The sequence below is a fragment of the Petromyzon marinus genome, chromosome 35 (assembly GCF_048934315.1).
Source record: "Petromyzon marinus isolate PM22_M1 ecotype Great Lakes invasive population chromosome 35, UKy_Petmar_22M1.pri1.0, whole genome shotgun sequence".
Classification (NCBI taxonomy): Eukaryota; Metazoa; Chordata; class Hyperoartia; order Petromyzontiformes; family Petromyzontidae; genus Petromyzon; species Petromyzon marinus.
Genome location: NC_133701.1, coordinates 10741064 through 10759863, shown reverse-complemented (window position 1 = coordinate 10759863; position 18800 = coordinate 10741064). Strand labels below are relative to the sequence as shown.

Here is an 18800-nt window from a genome sequence, read left to right as displayed (position 1 = left end):
AATGCCTGATGATTATTTTTTGTTGTTCAAGCAAGTGTGAACGAGCGCTGAAGAATCCCGCGTCTGGGCATTGGTCATGTCCCCAAACAAAATCACACACGGGTCGCACATCAAAGGCTTTTTTGAAGTCGAGATAAACCTCCCCCCTCCCACCACCACCACCACCCCTCCGCCACAATTCTCAAAGTAATTAGGACAGTGCCAGATTTGCTCTGATTAGCGCAGTATGGTGCATAATTTACCCAACAGGCAAAGCCAGCCAAACAAATGTGGAGGAGTTATGCCTCCTCGCTAAGCCCGCAAACAAGCTTCCCTGGAGAAGCGTTCGCACGCGCGTTCAGTAACAGACACGTACGCACGCAGACTCGTAGGTACGCACGTGCGCACGCACACGAGCGAGAAACCGACCCGTCGGCAGCCACCACCGTCCGCTGAGTGGCGGCGGTAATCACCGCGCCCCGCTAACGCCAGGAGCCGGGGGGGGGGGGGGACTTAAGAGGCCAAATCTGGCTGATTTGTGCCACGGTCTGAGAGAGACGCTTGGACCTGCGATTAAAATGCCGTGAGTTTAACGACTGAGTCGAGAAGGCGGATTCACTTTTCAAATCCAACACTGCCTGTAAAATCCAACGGGCATATCGTCGACTCAGCCCATCGTGATATCCAGGGTTGATCGTTTAAGTTCCGTGCCGCCATGACGGAAGTAAAACGGTGGTTGTCCAGTCATGGTAATGTGGAATTAAAATACCTGGCTCCAGGCTGGGTTTTGTTAGCAACCTGGCTATTGAGTGTGTCTGTCCTCGCAGTGTATGCATGTGTGTGTGTTGAACTTCTGTTGTGCACGGTACGTAGACAACCGTATGGGGTTTTTCTGGGTACCTGAGTTCTCTCCTCCGAACAAAAACACTTAAAACGGAATTTGCCAAAAAACCCAATGGAGCAACACCCGATGGTAACAAGTCTTAAGATGCGGCAAAGCGCTTTGCGATATACATAAACCAATATTATATTATTAGCGACAACAACATTCTACCTAATTTTATCCTGATTGTGTCATCTGCGACAAAGAATCAGTTCGGAAATCTCGCGGACCAGTGCCCACCCATTGGCGCGAGAGAGACGGAGGCTAGACGTGGCGATTGCAGATGACATTATCATGCAGCAGCAGCAGCAGCCGCCGCTGTCTCTCTGCGAACATCGTAACTTTATCGGGAGACCTCTTCTCACCCGCCCCGCCTCCACCCTCTAAGCCTCCTGTCTCACCTCCCAACCCTCCGCTATCCGTCCACACAGCCCGGCGTCCACGCCGATCCCGTGGATTAGCACTTATTGAACGCGCCGCGGACACAATGCATCGAGCCGGCATGCAAACAGCACATCAACACCCCCCACCCCGCTACGGCACCACCAATCCCACCCAAGCTGCTAGCGTAAGGAAGGAGAGGGGTGGCGGACGGTGGTGGTGGTGGTTGTTGTAATGGTGTTGGGGAGCGGTAGTGTTGTGGTTGGCGTGCTGCATTACCAAATCGAGCGACACGAATTCGATTCCCGCTCAAGGCCACCAACACCGGCGAGGATTACCTGAACCGGTCCTGAGCTTCCTCTAGGTCGACTCAGCCTCAAATTAGTACCCGGTGCAGTGTGTGTAAACATCGTCACTGGGGATACAAAGGCGTCCGGGCTTAGTGTTATCCACCCGCCCCTGAGTGTGCCCTGCCGGCCTTCATAGGTGCTCGCTAACAGCACTTGCCTCAATAGTCTGCTAAGGCTATACGGGGGATCTTTGTCTTGGTGGTGGTTGTGGTGGGCGAGAGAGAGGGGTGGACATGTGCCCCCCCCCCCCCACCCACTCCGATACAGCCTGGACATCTGCACCGCCTGGCCTTTTAGCGCACAGCGAGATGTTTTTTTATTATTATTATTAATAAATGAATAACCCCGCAGGCTCCGCCGAAGCCTGCGCAGGGAGATTAGGCGTGGGGCAATGCAGCCGCTCACGCGTTCAGCCGTAGCCCTGCCCCGAGCCCGCGCGATCGGCCACATCGCAGGCGCGACTGTGCACGCGAGAGCCTTGATGATTTGTTGTTGTTGGGGTTGTTGTTGGGGTTGTTGTTGGGGTTGTCGCCCCCCCCCCCCTCCTCTCTCTCTCGCTCGCGGTCTAAGTCGGCGGCTGTGCGGGGGACCAACCGGCGATTTGTGTCCCAACGAAGTTTTTGTTTTAGTTATAATTTTTATTCTTGATTAATTATTTTCTTTCTTTGGGATAGCAAATTTGAACGTGGTAATTTTGTATATTTGGTATTTGAACTTACCTAATTTTTTTCTTACAAATATTTGTATTATATATATTTAAATGATGTATTTTTCATAATTATTGAGACTGGCAAAAAAGATCACTTAGATATAATGCAGCGTGGTGCTGTGAGTTGCGAATTTCAAATACATGTTGAGAATGATTAAATGCCTGCGGTGCATTTGATGCCGTGCGTATACACGTAAGATGTGAATCTCACAAATCGTATCGTATCAACAAAACTAGTAGATACATCTCCTTCACATACCCACCCATCTCTCTACGTAACAAACACAAAACCGAGAATATTTCTAACACTACCCATCAGCCTACTGGGAGTCCATCATTGCATCAGCACTGATTCAAAGCAGGCACACTCTGGACCCGGTATCGACACACCAGTGTTTCATCAGCAGAGCCAGGCTCGCTTTACTCGATGCTGGGGAACTTACGATCTTTCAAGAGGCAAGGACTCCCCACTATTCGTGATCTTACGACACACAACGCTACAATGCACGGCTCAAAGTAACAATCGTCACAGTTCTCTACTCCACGGCGGTGCTGGTGATTATTTTGATTTATCCATTAACATACGCACGGAATTTGCTGAGAATAATTTCGTTTGTTTGACTGTTTTTGAGTGTTGGTAATGTACTGTGCACCAGAGAAACCCCAATATACCCTGGTCTGGTGCTGCGAGGGTTAGACGTTCACAGTAAACCCACACGCACCCTCAGTCCTGCGCGACTTGGTTTGAGTCGAGCAGTTTGGAGCTTTATAATAATAATCATTCATAATCGTGTATCCAGGGGAGCCACACTGAGCCGGAGGATTCCTTTTTCAAGGGGGGGGGGGGTCATGCATCGGGTTTTAATGTTTAAGATGTTTCCAGCCCATTAATGACAGGAATATTAAACCTAAACACCGGTAATTCATCATTTGCCTCTTTAAATGTCATCAATAATGCACAATTATGATCCTAAATAAGTCATAGATCACTTTTATTTTGAGTGTACGGCAATTACACTGAATGCTAGGGATCACGAGCGTGTCTCAGAATGCTAAATGTTAGGGGCTCAACAATTTACCCACAACCAGTGCAGGTTGGTGACGGTGAGGCGCATAGACAATGGAGCGCAGTACAGCACAACGATGGATTTTTTTGCCCTGCCCTCTGCTGACAAAGAGCCTACAGCACTAGCATGGTACGCATGGCGGTGATCGCCCACCCAATCACTATCCAGACTCAAGCCTGCTTAGCTTCCCAGATCTCAGGGGATTGAGTGGAATTCCGGGTGATTTGGCCATAATGGGAAAAATGTTAATGATATAAACGCCGAATTAAAACATCGGCACACGCACACACACACAGGCGCAACAGCCCACATACATTATATATGCTTTCAAATACCACTAATCTGAACTAATTGGAACCAGACATTATCCGAACGAGTGAAAGATGTGGATTAGTGAGGAAGGGGGGGGGGGGAACAAACAAAAAAGTAATCCTCGCCTCAATCCCACATTCAACTGTCAACAATGTGCCGCGAAACGACAACAACGACGACGATGACGACGATGACGATGATGACGACGATGATGACGACGATGACGATGATGACGACAACGATGATGACAAAGATGATGACAAAGATGACGACGATGATGACGACGACGACGATGATGACGACAACAACGACGACGATGACGATTACGAAGACGATGATGATGATGACGACAACGATGATGACAAAGATGATGACAAAGATGACGACGATGACGAGGACGATGATGATGACGACGATGATGATGACGATGAGACGATTATGCCGTTTTGGATCGGTAAGCGACAACTTAACGGCACGAGTGACCCGTTGGCAGAAACTGTTACAACCGTGTGAGATATTTTTTGTTTTGTTTTAATTGGCACGGCGATCGCGCGGCTCGCGACTCGCTCCCGCCAACGTCCAAGCAACGTCCAAGCAACGTGACGCAGTGGAACAAACAACGGTAAATCCAGTGCAGCGTTCACTCGGTTTTATCCGCAGCGATTGGATACGTGCTGGAGGTGCTCGCGAAGAGAACATTTCGCGGTTAATGATATCGGCCTACGGAAACATACCTTTTAATGAATTGCCTCAACAAAAATACGTAAATAAGCTATGAAATACACAATTGTCATAGCACAAACAGAATTGGCTATAATAAACATCAATTAAATAAAACAAATTTAAGTATGAACTCGTTTACAAATTAATATACCTCAAATTAAGATGATGATTATGATGATGATGCGCATCGTCACTTTACCTCATCACTTTACCTCATCACTTTACCTCATCACTTTAGCCCCTCACTTTCTCTCTCTCCCTCGATGCAGTCGTGTAGAATTCTAGATGCGATTCGCGGACGGCCAATATCGCGGACAGCAATTACGTGACTAACGCAGGGGAGTACAGTAACACCCCGATTTACGTCTCACCCTTTTACCTCGTTTCGCAAATACGTCGTCACTTCATTATGAGCACCGCTACCTGGCGCTGCGTCGCCTCAGCCCCACACTCACGTCGCTGGCTGCGTCGTCCGCCCCTTTCTCGTCATCGGTTGCCTCTCAGCCTTCGCCTCCACCACCGTCCTAACCCTGCAAATCGCTTTGGATTTGACGTCGTTTCGATATTCGTCGTCGCACTTTTCAGGAACGCATCTTCGACGTAAACCGGGGTATTGCTGTTCTCATTGATAATAATAATGACACCGCTTGCTGCTGCTGCATCGTAGTACATTAATGATAACAAAAATAAGAAAGTGGTTTTAGAGCAGTAAGCTTTTCGAGCCCTGTTCATTAATGTTCGAGCTCTGTGCATTAGCCAAGTTGTGTTCTCTGCTCAAGCTGAGCACTAGAGTGACACACACCTCCATTGATATGACCCCAAGCCAGCAGTGGAAACATCCACATTCCTATGGCCGGGGCCAGTACTAATAACGCAACCACTTATTTTAACATACGTACTAATGTATGTTACATTTATGTGCACATGTGTGTACGTGTGGATGTAAGCGTGGGACGAGAGAGTGTTTCGGTTAGCACGCTGCGTTGAGAAAACGGCTCCAAGGAGTTCAATCCCCGCTCACGGCCAACACCGGTGACGGTTATCTGAACCGGTATTGGGCCTCCCCTAGGTCGACTCAGCCTCAAATGGGTATCCGATGCGGTGGGGCCGGGCGTGGTGGTGGCCACCCACGCACTCGTGTCCCGTGTCGGCCTTCACAGCACTTTGCCCCAACACTCCTTGAGGGCTAAAGTGGGGAGGGGGGGGGGTTGCGTCTGTTTGTACGCCGATTCCCAGCCACGGCTAACATCAAGTGGGGAATATGTGACCACGTTCTGGGCCGCTCCTAGGTCGACTGAGCCATAAATGCTGGAACCATCACGTCCTGCTGGAGCGCCATGCGTAGCCTTCACTAGGTGCTGTCGAACATAATTTTCCCCAATAGTCTATATGGCTATAGGGAGAGGAGAGTGGGGGGGGCGCGGGGTTTCTTTAGCCATGACTCACAAAACCATGGTCACGTCTCACCCACACCTGACCGCGACGACGCCTCCAATCTGTTTGACTCAGCTTTAAAGTGAGCACCTGGTGGCGGGGCGGTGAACGTGGGCACCGCGGGGGTGGTGGTGGTGGGGGGGGGAGAGGTCATGTGGCCGTGGCGGGAACGGTGCCGCCTCTCTCGCGCTCTTCCCCATCGTTCGCCCGCAAAACAACAATAATAATAATACTAATAATAATAATCTACGGGGCGTTCGTGGTTAGCGAGCGACGGTCGCTTTTTGAAACGAGCGTGGTCAGAGATCGCGTGACCCTCGAAGTGTCCACGCGGCTCGCTCGCACCGCTGCCGTGAACTCGCAACGTTGCTGGTGGCACCGGGCGGCAGGCCAGCGTGCCAACGCAACATCGCCCGAGCCATCACCGTTACCCGAGCCATCGCCACCATCCTCGCCATTACCATTATCCTAGCCATCGCCATCACCCTAGCCACCACTTTAACCCTAGCAATCACCATCACCCTAACCATCGCCCAAGCCATTACGCAAGTCACCACCAACGCTCAAACGATCACCATCACCCTCGCTATCACCATCATTATAGCCATCGCCCGAGCCACCACCATCGCAAAGCCATCACCCTAGCCATCACCATCATCCTAGCCATCACCATCACCTACGCCATCACCATCACCCTAGCCGTCACCCAAGCAATCGCCAGCGCCAAAGCCACGTGGCGCAGCATCTAAAACCTAGCTGCATCACATTACAAAGCAACACGAGCCGAACAAAAGGCCCTATGTCATTCATTGTCCCTTAAAGCACTGGCACCGATAGCAAACTCCATCCCCCGCCCCGGGGCGATGACCATCCTTCAAATAATATCAGACGCGCCCTCCTCGCTCCCCAATCAATACCGAACGCACTCACCCCTGTTATCCCCCTTCACACGCGCGACCCCTACTCCCCAGGTATTGTTATGCAGGACAGCTGACGTTGGACCACCCTTACTAATGGCAGAGGAAGCCGCCTTGATGCAGTGGCTATTGTGTGTTGCGTGTGGGGGGGGGGAGGCGGTAGTGTAGTGGTTAGCGCGCTGCGCTGAGAACACCACGATTATCCGAGTTCGATTCCCGCTCTCGGCCAACGCCCGTGACGATTATCTGAATCGGTCCTGAGCAACCCATAGGTCGGCTCAGCCTCAAATGAGAACCTGGGGGGGGGGGGGTTGTGTTAACATCGCCACTGGGGAGACAAAGGCGGCCGGGCGTGGTGCTGGCCACCCACCCCCTCATGCTCCGTGACGGACTTCAGAGGTGCTACTCGCTAACGGCTTTTGCCCCGAAACAGTCAGCTACGGCTAGGCGCGGGGATCTTTGTCTTCGTGCGGCTGGTTCGCCCTCGCAGTCTCTGGGCGTGGTGCCACAAACCAGCCAGGTCCGGGTGCGGGTTGTGCTCGTCGCGCCTGTAAGCCAGCGACGCGAAGGCAGGCTTGATTAATCGTGCTGAGTCAACACGAGTGGGAAGACATCACGTCCATGGGCCTCACGAGGAGGCCTTTAGGAGGCAGTACAACAAGTAGGTTCCTGTATCTATCCGGGTATATTTTGAGCGTGTGTTTTTATTTTTCCGAGTACACCGGGTTTGCATCTTGAACCTTTCAACCAATTGCGAATGGGCTGCAAACGTGCGCTTTGCTTTAATCCGTCCAACAAGACTACAGAAGTTTAGTTCTCAATCTTAACAACTCCAAAAATTTGTCAGTAATAGTATGGCATTCAAAGGGGGGGGGGGGGGGTTGAAATAAACATGATCGGTGACGTTTTGGTGCTTCTTCATATGATTCCATTTCATGTGTTGTAAAGAAGGGTCATTGCCTGAAACTTTGCCTATTGCACACAAATATTTTCCTCACAGCATCGTCGACGGACGCGTGTCGACTGCGATTGTGCATCGCTGCCAGCGTAGCAGCAGCGTCACCACCACCAAATACGTTTTTTACAACTCAAATTTCGGGACGGAATTACCCAAACATCCCAAGCAGTAACCTGCTTAAAAAAGGCGTCTTAATATTTATAGTAACAATATATAAATATATATCCGGGGACTTATTGTGTTTGTTTGTTAGTCAGCCATCTCTCCTTTTGTTGTCATGCAACATTGCATCATATCTCGATTTGTTGCTAGAACGCTGTTGGTTGTCGCGACTGGACCGGAGCTTTTTGTTTTCTTGCGGTGTTTTTTTTTTTCAACGTGTGGTAACGTCAGCGTTGCCAACCCGACGGAGGAATAAGCGACATCCCCTTGAGTTACGCTCTCGCGGGTTTTGGCTTGATTCATGGGGGGAGGAGAGGCGGGGGGGGGCTCTTGTCTCCCCTGACGTCTTCCGCCGGGTTTCAACGGAAGACGCGGCGGGCCTCTTGTGTACGACACGAGAGCCGTAAATATTCTTGGCCGCAAATCACGAGCTGATTATCCAATCATCATCATCATTGTCAGCAAGTAGATGTACGCATTTTTTGTTTTAATTGGCCACGTTTTTACAAAAGCCAAGTTGGAGAGAGCACGGCCGCAGATGAGATTGAGCAATGTAATTAGCTTGTGCGCGGGGGCCATGTGGATCATACGCGCACCTTCGATAGGGCTACGTACGGTGCACGAGAAGATCAACTTGTACGCGTGCATCGACAGGAGGCGACGGCGGCGAGACGGCGATTACTTCGGGAGGCTTTCATCCAGAAATGAATTGACCATCGCTGATGGCGATGGAGTTTAAGCATAATGACAAATGATGAGACAATAACAAATGCGTATTGGACAAGGGTTCTGGATTGGATGAGATGGAGTTTCTGTATTTGGACGAGACGAGAGTTCTATATTGGATAAGACGAGGCGTTATCTTTTTGATTATTATACCAGACAAAGCAAAAACGTTCGTGTACGTTATGACGAGACGAGGCTTCTGCATGTTGGGTGAGGGTCAAAGGATCCGTATCGGTTGAAATGAGTTCTATGTCAGACACTTGATTTCCGTATTGAATGAGACGGGGATTCGGTGTAGGTCGAGACGGGGGGGGGAGGTGGAGACGCAAGGGGGGGGGTGGTTGTCTCTTGAATGGTACAAGCCTTTCTGTGTTGACGAAGATGAGGATTTCAGTTTGTTTTGAGACGTGAGACTTCTGTATCGGATGAGACGACGATTCTGAATGAGACTCGACCAGCCCCCCCCGCCCCCCACCCCCCCCCCCCAATTATTTCCGTTGCAGCCGAAAAAAAACCGGACGACATTTTCTCGGTCCGCCCCGAACCTCGTTGACGCCCGTGGCTCAATCTCTTGATTAAAAATCACCTGCACGCGAGTAATCAACAAATCGTCGCAGCTCTGCGCCAAACCGTTCACTTACATTTTATTGGGACATGCACAGTGCAGTGCCTTCAATACATAATTTATTTTATTCACCGGTTCTTCTTATTAATCCAGCAGTTGCCTTTTGGCGAGACACCCAATAATTGCACTCGAAAACATTAAACCGACACAAATAAATAAATAACCCGCCGATCCGCTGTCCCATATTTTAATGGGCGTTCTAAAAATGTAATTTATGGAGTAATTTATAGCTGAAACCGGTGAAGCTATGAGCACATATCGGCCGTTATTAATGCGTTGTCACTCATGTTTTAGCCCGAAGCCAGGCCCATCAGCCACTTTCGAAAACTGCCAACACAGCCAGGCGTCCCCCGTGCAATAAAACACACGGCAGCAGCAGCAGTGGCAGCGGAGCCCCAAGGACAATTATGTCCCGTGGCCGTTAGGACTTTACGAGGTCTCTCTTGGGCTGCCTCTGTGCACTGGTACTGCGATGCAACAGAGATGTAGTGCCTGCACCGCAGACGTCTGTTATCATCTGCGTGACATTGTGTTTGTTTGGCAGGCGAGAACACGCCACGCGCAGGAAATGGGAGGGTGATTTGCATCGCAGAGTGCAGCTTACGAAGTGGGGATGATTCGTAGTGGTGGGACGCATTGTGGTTTTATTAAATTGAGTGGGGAGGGAAGACAAAACTTGGGGGGGGTGGGAGAAACAGAAGCCTCGTGTGCCAGCAGAGCTATTGGAAGTGAACTATCTCTTTATCTAAATCAACTCTAGCCTCCTGTAAACCACGCGACTTCTGTGTGCCCACCCCCACTGGTGTCCCCGTGCCCCTGTAAAAACAGACGCTGCTCCGATCAGCTCCTGATCACCCCCTTTCTTCTCTCTTCTACCTCTCTCGCCTCGCCTCGCATCATCGCCCTCTCATCTCCAACGTCTTGGACCTTCTCCTCCATCCCCTTCCTGCTCCGGCGTTCCTTCTTCCTTCCTGCCGCTCTTCCGGTTGCCTCCTGTATATCTGTCTTGCAGACTTCATCCCTCCCCTATCCCGTTCACTTTCCATCCATTATACCCGTGATTCTTCTCCCCCTCCCATGGGGTGTGCCATGGGTAAAAGGTTTTATGATCCACAGTTGCCCAGTCTGTCAATACTTAACACGTGTCAAAAGCAATGCAATCGATACGTACCGGATTTTTTGAGAATGTAAAAAGTGTTATCATTGGTTCTGAGTCCGTCGCTATATTAAAGGCTTATTTACATTATTTATTTAGATTGCTTCGCTTTCACAATACATGTCTATACTTAGATAGATGCATTTATTAACGACTCGAAATTTGATGTCTATTTGTATTCTTTAAAAAATATATATAGCAAGGCAGCTGACATGATTTAACTCATGAATGTATTGATACAGGCAATATAGTGTGTTTGTATGCACACATTTAAATTGTTATTTACGTTAAAATGTCACTTTGCTGTACAGCGTGTCACGTCTACGACATTAACAAGGATATTATTTGACGGGTGGTTCCATAAACCTTGTCCTCTCAGGTCCCCTTCACTCACATGAGGTTGTAGTATATACACAAGATATTGTAACATATATACTAGAGATAGCATCATATATACTAGAGATAGGATCATATATACGAGAGATCGGATCATATATATATACTGGTAACTCTGTATCCGTGGCACATGAAGGGAAGGGGAGTAGAGTCAAGAATTTAATGCATGGAAAATAAAAAAAAAGGAATTTGAAAGGGAAGAGAGAGGGAAATGGAAGGGAAATCAGAGATAAAGGAGTGGGAAAAAAAACCGTGACCAAAGGGGTCAGCGAAGACTAGGGTCGCGAGCAAGAGGCGACTACACAAGGACACCAGCGCTGCCCAGAGCTGCGTCTGTCTTCACAGAGGGACAGGCAGAGCGGAGGGATTCAGCGTTGGGGGTGGGGGGGGCACACAGAAGTCACGTGATTTACCGGAGGCTTGAGCTGATGTAGATATATATAGACAAATATCACACGGGGGCGGCGGAGCCTCCTACATCCTCGGCAACATCTCCCACATCGACCGCTCCCTCGCTCCAGCTGCTGCCGAGACCCTCGCCTACGTCTCGACCTGACTAGACTAACCGCGACGCTCTGCGGCATCCACGCAGCTCTCCTCCCCAATCTCCAGATCGGCCGAAGAATGTCACGCCGACCAGACTCATCACCGACCACTCGTAGACGTGCCCGCCCCACCCCGACACTCGGCACGCTCCACTGGATCTCCCGGCCAAGTCCTGGATCAATTTCAAGATCGCAATTCCTGTCCGAAGGATGCTCCGTGGAATATAAACTAAAATATATATTCTTGGTTCTTTCGGTAAAGTCACGTAGAAGGGAAACAATAAAATAATAAAAATATACGTGACTTTACCGAAAGAACCAAGAATATGAATCCCTGCAGTCACGAAAGCTTTAAATTAAAATATATTTTAAAAAATTTCCAGGTAAAGACCATTGAGCTATATAACTCTTTTTTCAGAAGCGACCTGCCCAGTAATAATAGCTCAACGAAATGGCTTATCGTGTGGAAATGTATAGCAGCCAACGCACGTTTCTAAATGTGGAGGGTAAAACCTGAGGACCCGGCGAAAAATCCACGCGACCACGGGAAGAACACGCAGACTCCAAACATACAGGCATCGTCAGGGTCGGGATCGAACCCATGACCTCATGTATACTAGGCGAGGTAGTTAACATCTCACAACCGTGACTCGCCTCTGCCTACCTCCCCCCGCTAGTATAACCCTACTCGCCCTCGTCTTATCTCCACTACAGCATCCAAGGCACTCTATCGAACTAGCCCCCCACCCCCACCCGGATCAACCTTTGCTCAGTGGGAGATCATTCGTTCTCGGTTTTCCCCGTAGTTTGAAAGACTCTCCCTTCGGCCATCTGCGCGCTTGACTCTCAGTTGAAGTCCAGGATGAAGACCTTCCCCTTTCACTCTTCTACTTACTGTCCCATCATTTAAAAATATCTATAGACAGTCTGTGTACAGTGAGGGAAAAAAGTATTTGATCCCCTGCTGATTTTGTACGTTTGCCCACTGACAAAGAAATGATAAGTCTATCATTTTAATGGTAGGTTTATTTGAACAGTGAGAGACAATAACAACAAGAAAATCCAGAAAAACGCATGTCAAAATGTTATAAATTGATTTGCATTTTAATGAGGGAAATAGGTATTTGACCGCCTCTCAATCAGAAATATTTCTGGCTCCCCGGTGTCTTTTATACAGGTAACGAGCTGAGATTAGGAGCACACTCTTAAAGGGAGTGCTCCTAATCGCAGCTTGTTACCTGTATAAAAGACACCTGTCCACAGAAGCAATCAATCAGATTCCAAACTCTCCACCATGGCCAAGACCAAAGAGCTCTCCAAGGATGTCAGGGACAAGATTGCAGACCTACACAAGGCTGGAATGGGCTACAAGACCATTGCCAAGCAGCTTGGTGAGAAGGTGACAACAGTTGGTGCGATTATTCGCAAATGGAAGACACAAAAGAACTGTCAATCTCCCTCGGCCTGAGGCTCCATGCAAGATCTCACCTCGTGGAATTGCAATGATCACGAGAACGGTGAGGAATCAGCCCAGAACTACACGGGAGGATCTTGTCAATGATCTCCAGGCAGCTGGGACCATAGTCACCAAGAAAACAATTGGTAACACACTACGCCGAGAAGGACTTAAATCCTGCAGCGCCCGCAAGGTCCCCCTGCTCAAGAAAGCACATATACATGCCCGTCTGAAGTTTGCCAATGAACATCTGAATGATTCAGAGGACAACTGGGTGAAAGTGTTGTGGTCAGATGAGACCAAAATGGAGCTCTTTGGCATCAACTCAACTCGCCGTGTTTGGAGGAGGAGGAATGCTGCCTATGACTCCAAGAACACCATCCCCACCGTCAAACATGGAGGTGGAAACATTATGTTTTGGGGGTGTTTTTCTGCTAAGGGGACAGGACAACTTCACCGCATCAAAGGGACGATGGACGGGGCCATGTACCGTCAAATCTTGGGTGAGAACCTCCTTCCCTCAGCCAGGGCATTGAAAATGGGTCGTGGATGGGTATTCCAGCATGACAATGACCCAAAACACACGACCAAGGCAACAAAGGAGTGGCTCAAGAAGAAGCACATTAAGGTCCTGGAGTGGCCTAGCCAGTCTCCAGACCTTAATCCCATAGAAAATCTGTGGAAGGAGCTGAAGGTTCGAGTTGCCAAACGTCAGCCTCGAAACCTTAATGACTTGGAGAAGATCTGCAAAGAGGAGTGGGACAAAATCCCTCCTGAGGTGTGTGCAAACCTGGTGGCCAACTACAAGAAACGTCTGACCTCTGTGATTGCCAACAAGGGTTTTGCCACCAAGTACTAAGTCATGTTTTGCAGAGGGGTCAAATACTTATTTCCCTCATTAAAATGCAAAGCAATTTATAACATTTTGACATGCGTTTTTCTGCATTTTGTTGTTGTTATTCTGTCTCTCACTGTTCAAATAAACCTACCATTAAAATGATAGACTGATCATTTCTTTGTCAGTGGGCAAACGTACAAAATCAGCAGGGGATCAAATACTTTTTTTTCCCTCACTGTATATACCCCGTGTGTATATGTACACTGTATATACAGGGCGGATCCAAATAAATGTTAACACTTACATGCGACTATCGGTTTTAATGGAAGAAGAACGGCTAATACACTGTAACGTGATAACAAATGTAATGTTAATAGGTTCAAAAAAGTCAAAGAGTCTCCCACGTGTTCGCCATCGTTGTCAACGCGTGGCCTGGAATCTTCTCCACGTGGTCTCCAGAGCCCGGAGGCAGCAGCACATGTCACGTGGTGCTGTTGCAAATTCTCCGAAGTGTTAACATTGTTGTGAAGCGCCCTGTATTCGCAGTGTATATGCAAGTACGCGTCGTATAAATATATCACTGCTTGGTCTCCATGAAAAATGTCCCACTTTTTCTATGCAGTGTCATGAGACGCAGCCTTCATTTAAATGCCAGATCCCGTAATGCAAATTGCATGGTAATTGCGTGTTATCTCATCTGGCTTAAGGGGAATTGATTTTGTCATTGTAATACCAATATTAATGTGTTTGTCATATACAGGACTTAATAATAATGCCCTCACAAAAATAGGATGGAGGTCATTCCAATTGAGGGTTCTGAACCTATGATTGGAATTCCAGGTGCCCACGTCAGCCCGTTTTGTCTCCATAGCGTAACGATCGTTAACTTGCAATCAAATGGTAGAGATTCACAAGATAGTGCTCATATTACTAACCCTGGATGGATGATGATGATGGTGGCGGTAATGAAGATGACCTTTGCCATCGTGATTTCATAAACTGTTCTTTTCAGTCCTAAAACCAGAACACTTTTAAGTGCCCCGAAGAATTAAAAAAACACTCAAATCTGCCGCCAGACTGATTCTAGTCCTAAACTAAAACTCACTCGCACAACACCAGCAACAATGACAGGTAAAGGACGTTCTATTTGAACCGGTGGTGTGGACAGTTGTGTACTTTATGTATTTATGTATGTGTTTGTCTGCTGTACAATGTATGCTGTTTAAGTTCTAGATTGTAAAAATGCTGTGTATGTGTGATTACGTGTTGACTCGGTATGCGTCACTTGACACCATTGCGAACGAGATGTTCCATCACAAGGGATTTATCCAGGTGAAATATTTTAATTTAAAAACATAGCGGCTTTCCTGATTAAGCTATTCCACAGCCATATATAAACATACAAGACAAAGATCCCCCGTATAACCTTAACAGACTGTAGGGGCAAGTGCTGTTAACGAGCACCTAAGAAGGCCAGAACGGCACACGAGGGGGTGGGTGGCCAGCACCACGCCCGGCCACCTTTGTCTCCCTAGTGGCGATACTGTTATGTACCGCACCAGGTACTAATTTGAGGCTAAGTCGACCCTAGGGTAGGCCCAGGACTGGTTCAGATAATCGTCACCGGTGTTGGCCGTGAGTGGGAATCGAACTCGGGTAGCCAGGTTCGGAGCACAGCGCACTAACCGCTACACTACCACTGCCCATACAAACATATATACAAATGCTGCTAGCGAGCACCTATCAAGGCCGGCACGACACACAAGGGGAGGGGGGGGGGGCCCAGACCACGCCCAACCGCTTTTGTGTTCCCAGTGGCGATGTTTACACACTTCAACAGGTACTCATTTGAGGCTGAGTCAACCTAGGGGAGACCCATGACCAGTTCAGATTATCGTCACTGGTTTGGCCGTGAAAAGGAATCAAACCTCGGTGGCCAGGTTCGTAACACAGCGTGCTAAATACATACATACACACATGCGTGCACGTACATTCAAACACGTGTGGGATTTAAATGTTTTGAGAGCTGGAAAATAAAAACGGCAGTCATCCGAAACGTTGATTTTTCTCTCCTCTAAGATACACTAAAAAGATTTGTAAAAATCATATTATGCAATCAACAGTTCCATAGCCTAATTTGATCTGATTGTGTTAATATAATCATGCAAAAGGTGATAACTAAAATATTGATATGAACAAAGATAAATCGGAGTAATGGGTGTGTTTTCATTCATAATTTGCACGTCTTGTATTCAACAGTGTGTTAACTTTATAAGTTTGTTTTGCTTTAATCGTAAAAATTACCGTAAACAACATTTTCGTCATCTTTCAATCCACCGATAGATTAATGCGTGTCAGTCAAATGTGTTATTGGATTGTACTTCAATACGCTTGTATATATTCATAAGGCCAGTGCGCTCCCAGCTTGTAGGATTACTTTCATACGTGTTAACCTCGCGAAATGAAATGTATGGAGCCTGGGACGACAAGTGTTGATGAAAGGCAATGGTATCCCAATGTACTGATTGAAACCCACGACGGACTAACCGTCGCTAAATGAAAGGAAACGTAGCCGTCACGCGGGTGCCACGAACGCACAGTTCACTTCGTATTCAAGTAGCGATGATGTTGACAATGTGGTTGTGAATTATTTACGGGAGATTTCTTTTTTTGTTGCAACATAAATTCTGCATTGTTACAATATAAACACAATTGTTGGGTCGAGTCACAATTATTAAATCCAGGCGTCGTCAAAAACGGCTGTAATAACTATGTCTGTATCCCTGGCATGCTCCTACATACATTGTATCACGTATATCATGTGGGTAGGACATACATATTGATTTTATACACTTCACATAACAGGTATATAAAAAAAACTAAACGAATGTTTTCATCGTAATTTAAAGAAATATTCAATTGTATTGTTTTCCTCCACCCTGAAAACCTTACAATCGAAGATCCTTTATCGGCAAGGTCCGGCAATGTGATATTTTGGCCAATTCCGAGGCGTAATATTTTTCGCACGGATAGGGTCAGAAACTCTTGCTCTTACTGCCTTCGCACGCACATTTCCGTTGTTTCGTAGGTGGGGATATCATGCACAAAATGGTCCCATCTTTGTGTGGTCCATCAACTCCATCTTTGTCTTCGGAGCCAGTGCTTTGCTTATTTCGACAGTGGCTCAGCGAGAAGAGCCTTGAACGGTGCTTGGTTCTCTTGGAAATTTTCAGCATGCTATAGCCAATTCTACGATTAAGAATCATCTTTCTATCTAGACAACATAGGCAAGAGCCGCAGTGCAAATTACAGGATCTACTTAAACACAATAGAGCACTGTACTATATAAGTGTAAATGTTGTGTTACTGCATCTATATGCATATAATTGGTATGCATATGAGTATTAAACATTGTAGCATCGGCAAATACCGTCCTATGCAGATTATAAGACGCTCCAGAAAGTAAGACACACTTGCAACGTATGCCTGGTGTCAATAGATCTAAACAAATCTGGTCAAGTACACACACACACCTACCGGATCAAAAGACGGATCCATACACATTGGCTTTAAAATACAGGGGGGGGCATTGTGTATTATAATATGGAGATGTATATATGTACGATCAAGTGTGTATATCCACATTATAACCAATAATACTAACATTCGGTACAAAGCATTTGGTTATTTATTTACATTACATTGTCTTCATGTTTGCAGCATAGTATCGTGTAATGTACGCAGAGCAAATCAGTTAACGTTCTCTCAGGTTCGGACAAGTGGCTCTGTAGTAGAGTGCTGAGGGGTTGACTCAGCCTATCGTCCGTCCCTCTGGGGGCCGATAAAATAAGTAACCGTCCTATGGGCAAGACCCCCCCCCCCCTCCTCCTCCGCCATAAGAATGTGGAATTTCCACAACTGGCTCAGGGAGATGAGCGAAACGCGCCTCAATGCTAATTTAAGCCTCTTTAAGCGCCACCGCATCTCACGTAAGATCTCGCTTAGGTGAGACGTAGGGATTGAAGAGGGTGGATTAGGACAACACACCGCCACTACACTTTGACTCGAATGCAAATGGTAGTCATGTTTAAACATTAGTTTGCTTTGATGGATACGAGAGCATTTCCTTATAGTTTGCTGATGCAGCTCGGAAAATATGACTCTAGAGTCTCGTAGCACAAGGGCAATTAGATCAATCAAACATTTTTTTTTAAATACAATGCTGGGCATATTGATAAGCTATATATTACACACTAAAATATATAAATACAATGTGTCATGCATTGCTTTTTGGCAAATTATCAAAGTAATGCAATGTTACATTTTTTTTAAACAATACAGAATGTAACAAATTGGTGTGAAATATCCGATGATCACAAGCCACAACGTTGCATGCTTTTACAACCATGAACAAAACTTAAATTGTATTGAACATATTAACCCCACGTATTGTGTATGTATACATTGTTAGCTACGTCTTGCGGTGAATGGGATGAATTGCGAAATAGGAGACCGAGAGACGGAACAATTCACGTTAAAGGGATGAAATGGTTGAAGTTTAGCAAGAGGAGGGAGGGGGATGTTTTGTTGGCTATGCCTGCCGGCTCAGAATCACTTTCTCCGGCAGAGAGAACTAGCCGAGACCGGTGGCAGTTGCCGCACTGCAGGAGTAGCACTAGGCCTCGCCCCTTCAGCACCGAAGCGCTGTCCATGGTCCTGAAACCCTAAAACAAAGCGTCTGCCATTCTATTCGCATTTTCAATGTACAATAACTCTTGAAATGAACACCATACGAAGTACCCGCTTCTAATTTGCACGTGACAGATTTTATTGTCATTTATTGCACCTCTACGGTGCATTTAAGTGTGATCAATTTCGATCACTGCTCTTGCTTTCCGTTGTCACAAAGGGATGCCGATTTGACTGTACGGCCCAAAATGGCGTTATAATAAATGTATATATCCTAATGTGTTACCAACTGTGTAAATGTGTGAATTGTTCGGTTATATTGTTTAACGTGTCTGTGATTATATACAGCACTTCATATCCACACTGCATATTTTAACCCATACATATATTATTTGTAAACTATTTGTAAACTGTAGGTCAAGTACCCGTTTGCTTTATGCCTATGTGCTCCAAGTATCAACTATACTTTACGTGTGGACTACACGTAGCAATCA

The 18800-nt window shown here is 47.1% G+C and overlaps 1 protein-coding gene across 5 annotated transcripts in view; it reads right to left on the bottom strand.

Moving 5' to 3' along the window:
• ELAVL4 (ELAV like RNA binding protein 4) overlaps positions 1 to 18800 on the bottom strand; it is a 194591-nt gene that overhangs the window by 174857 nt on the left and 934 nt on the right. The window lies entirely within an intron of this gene.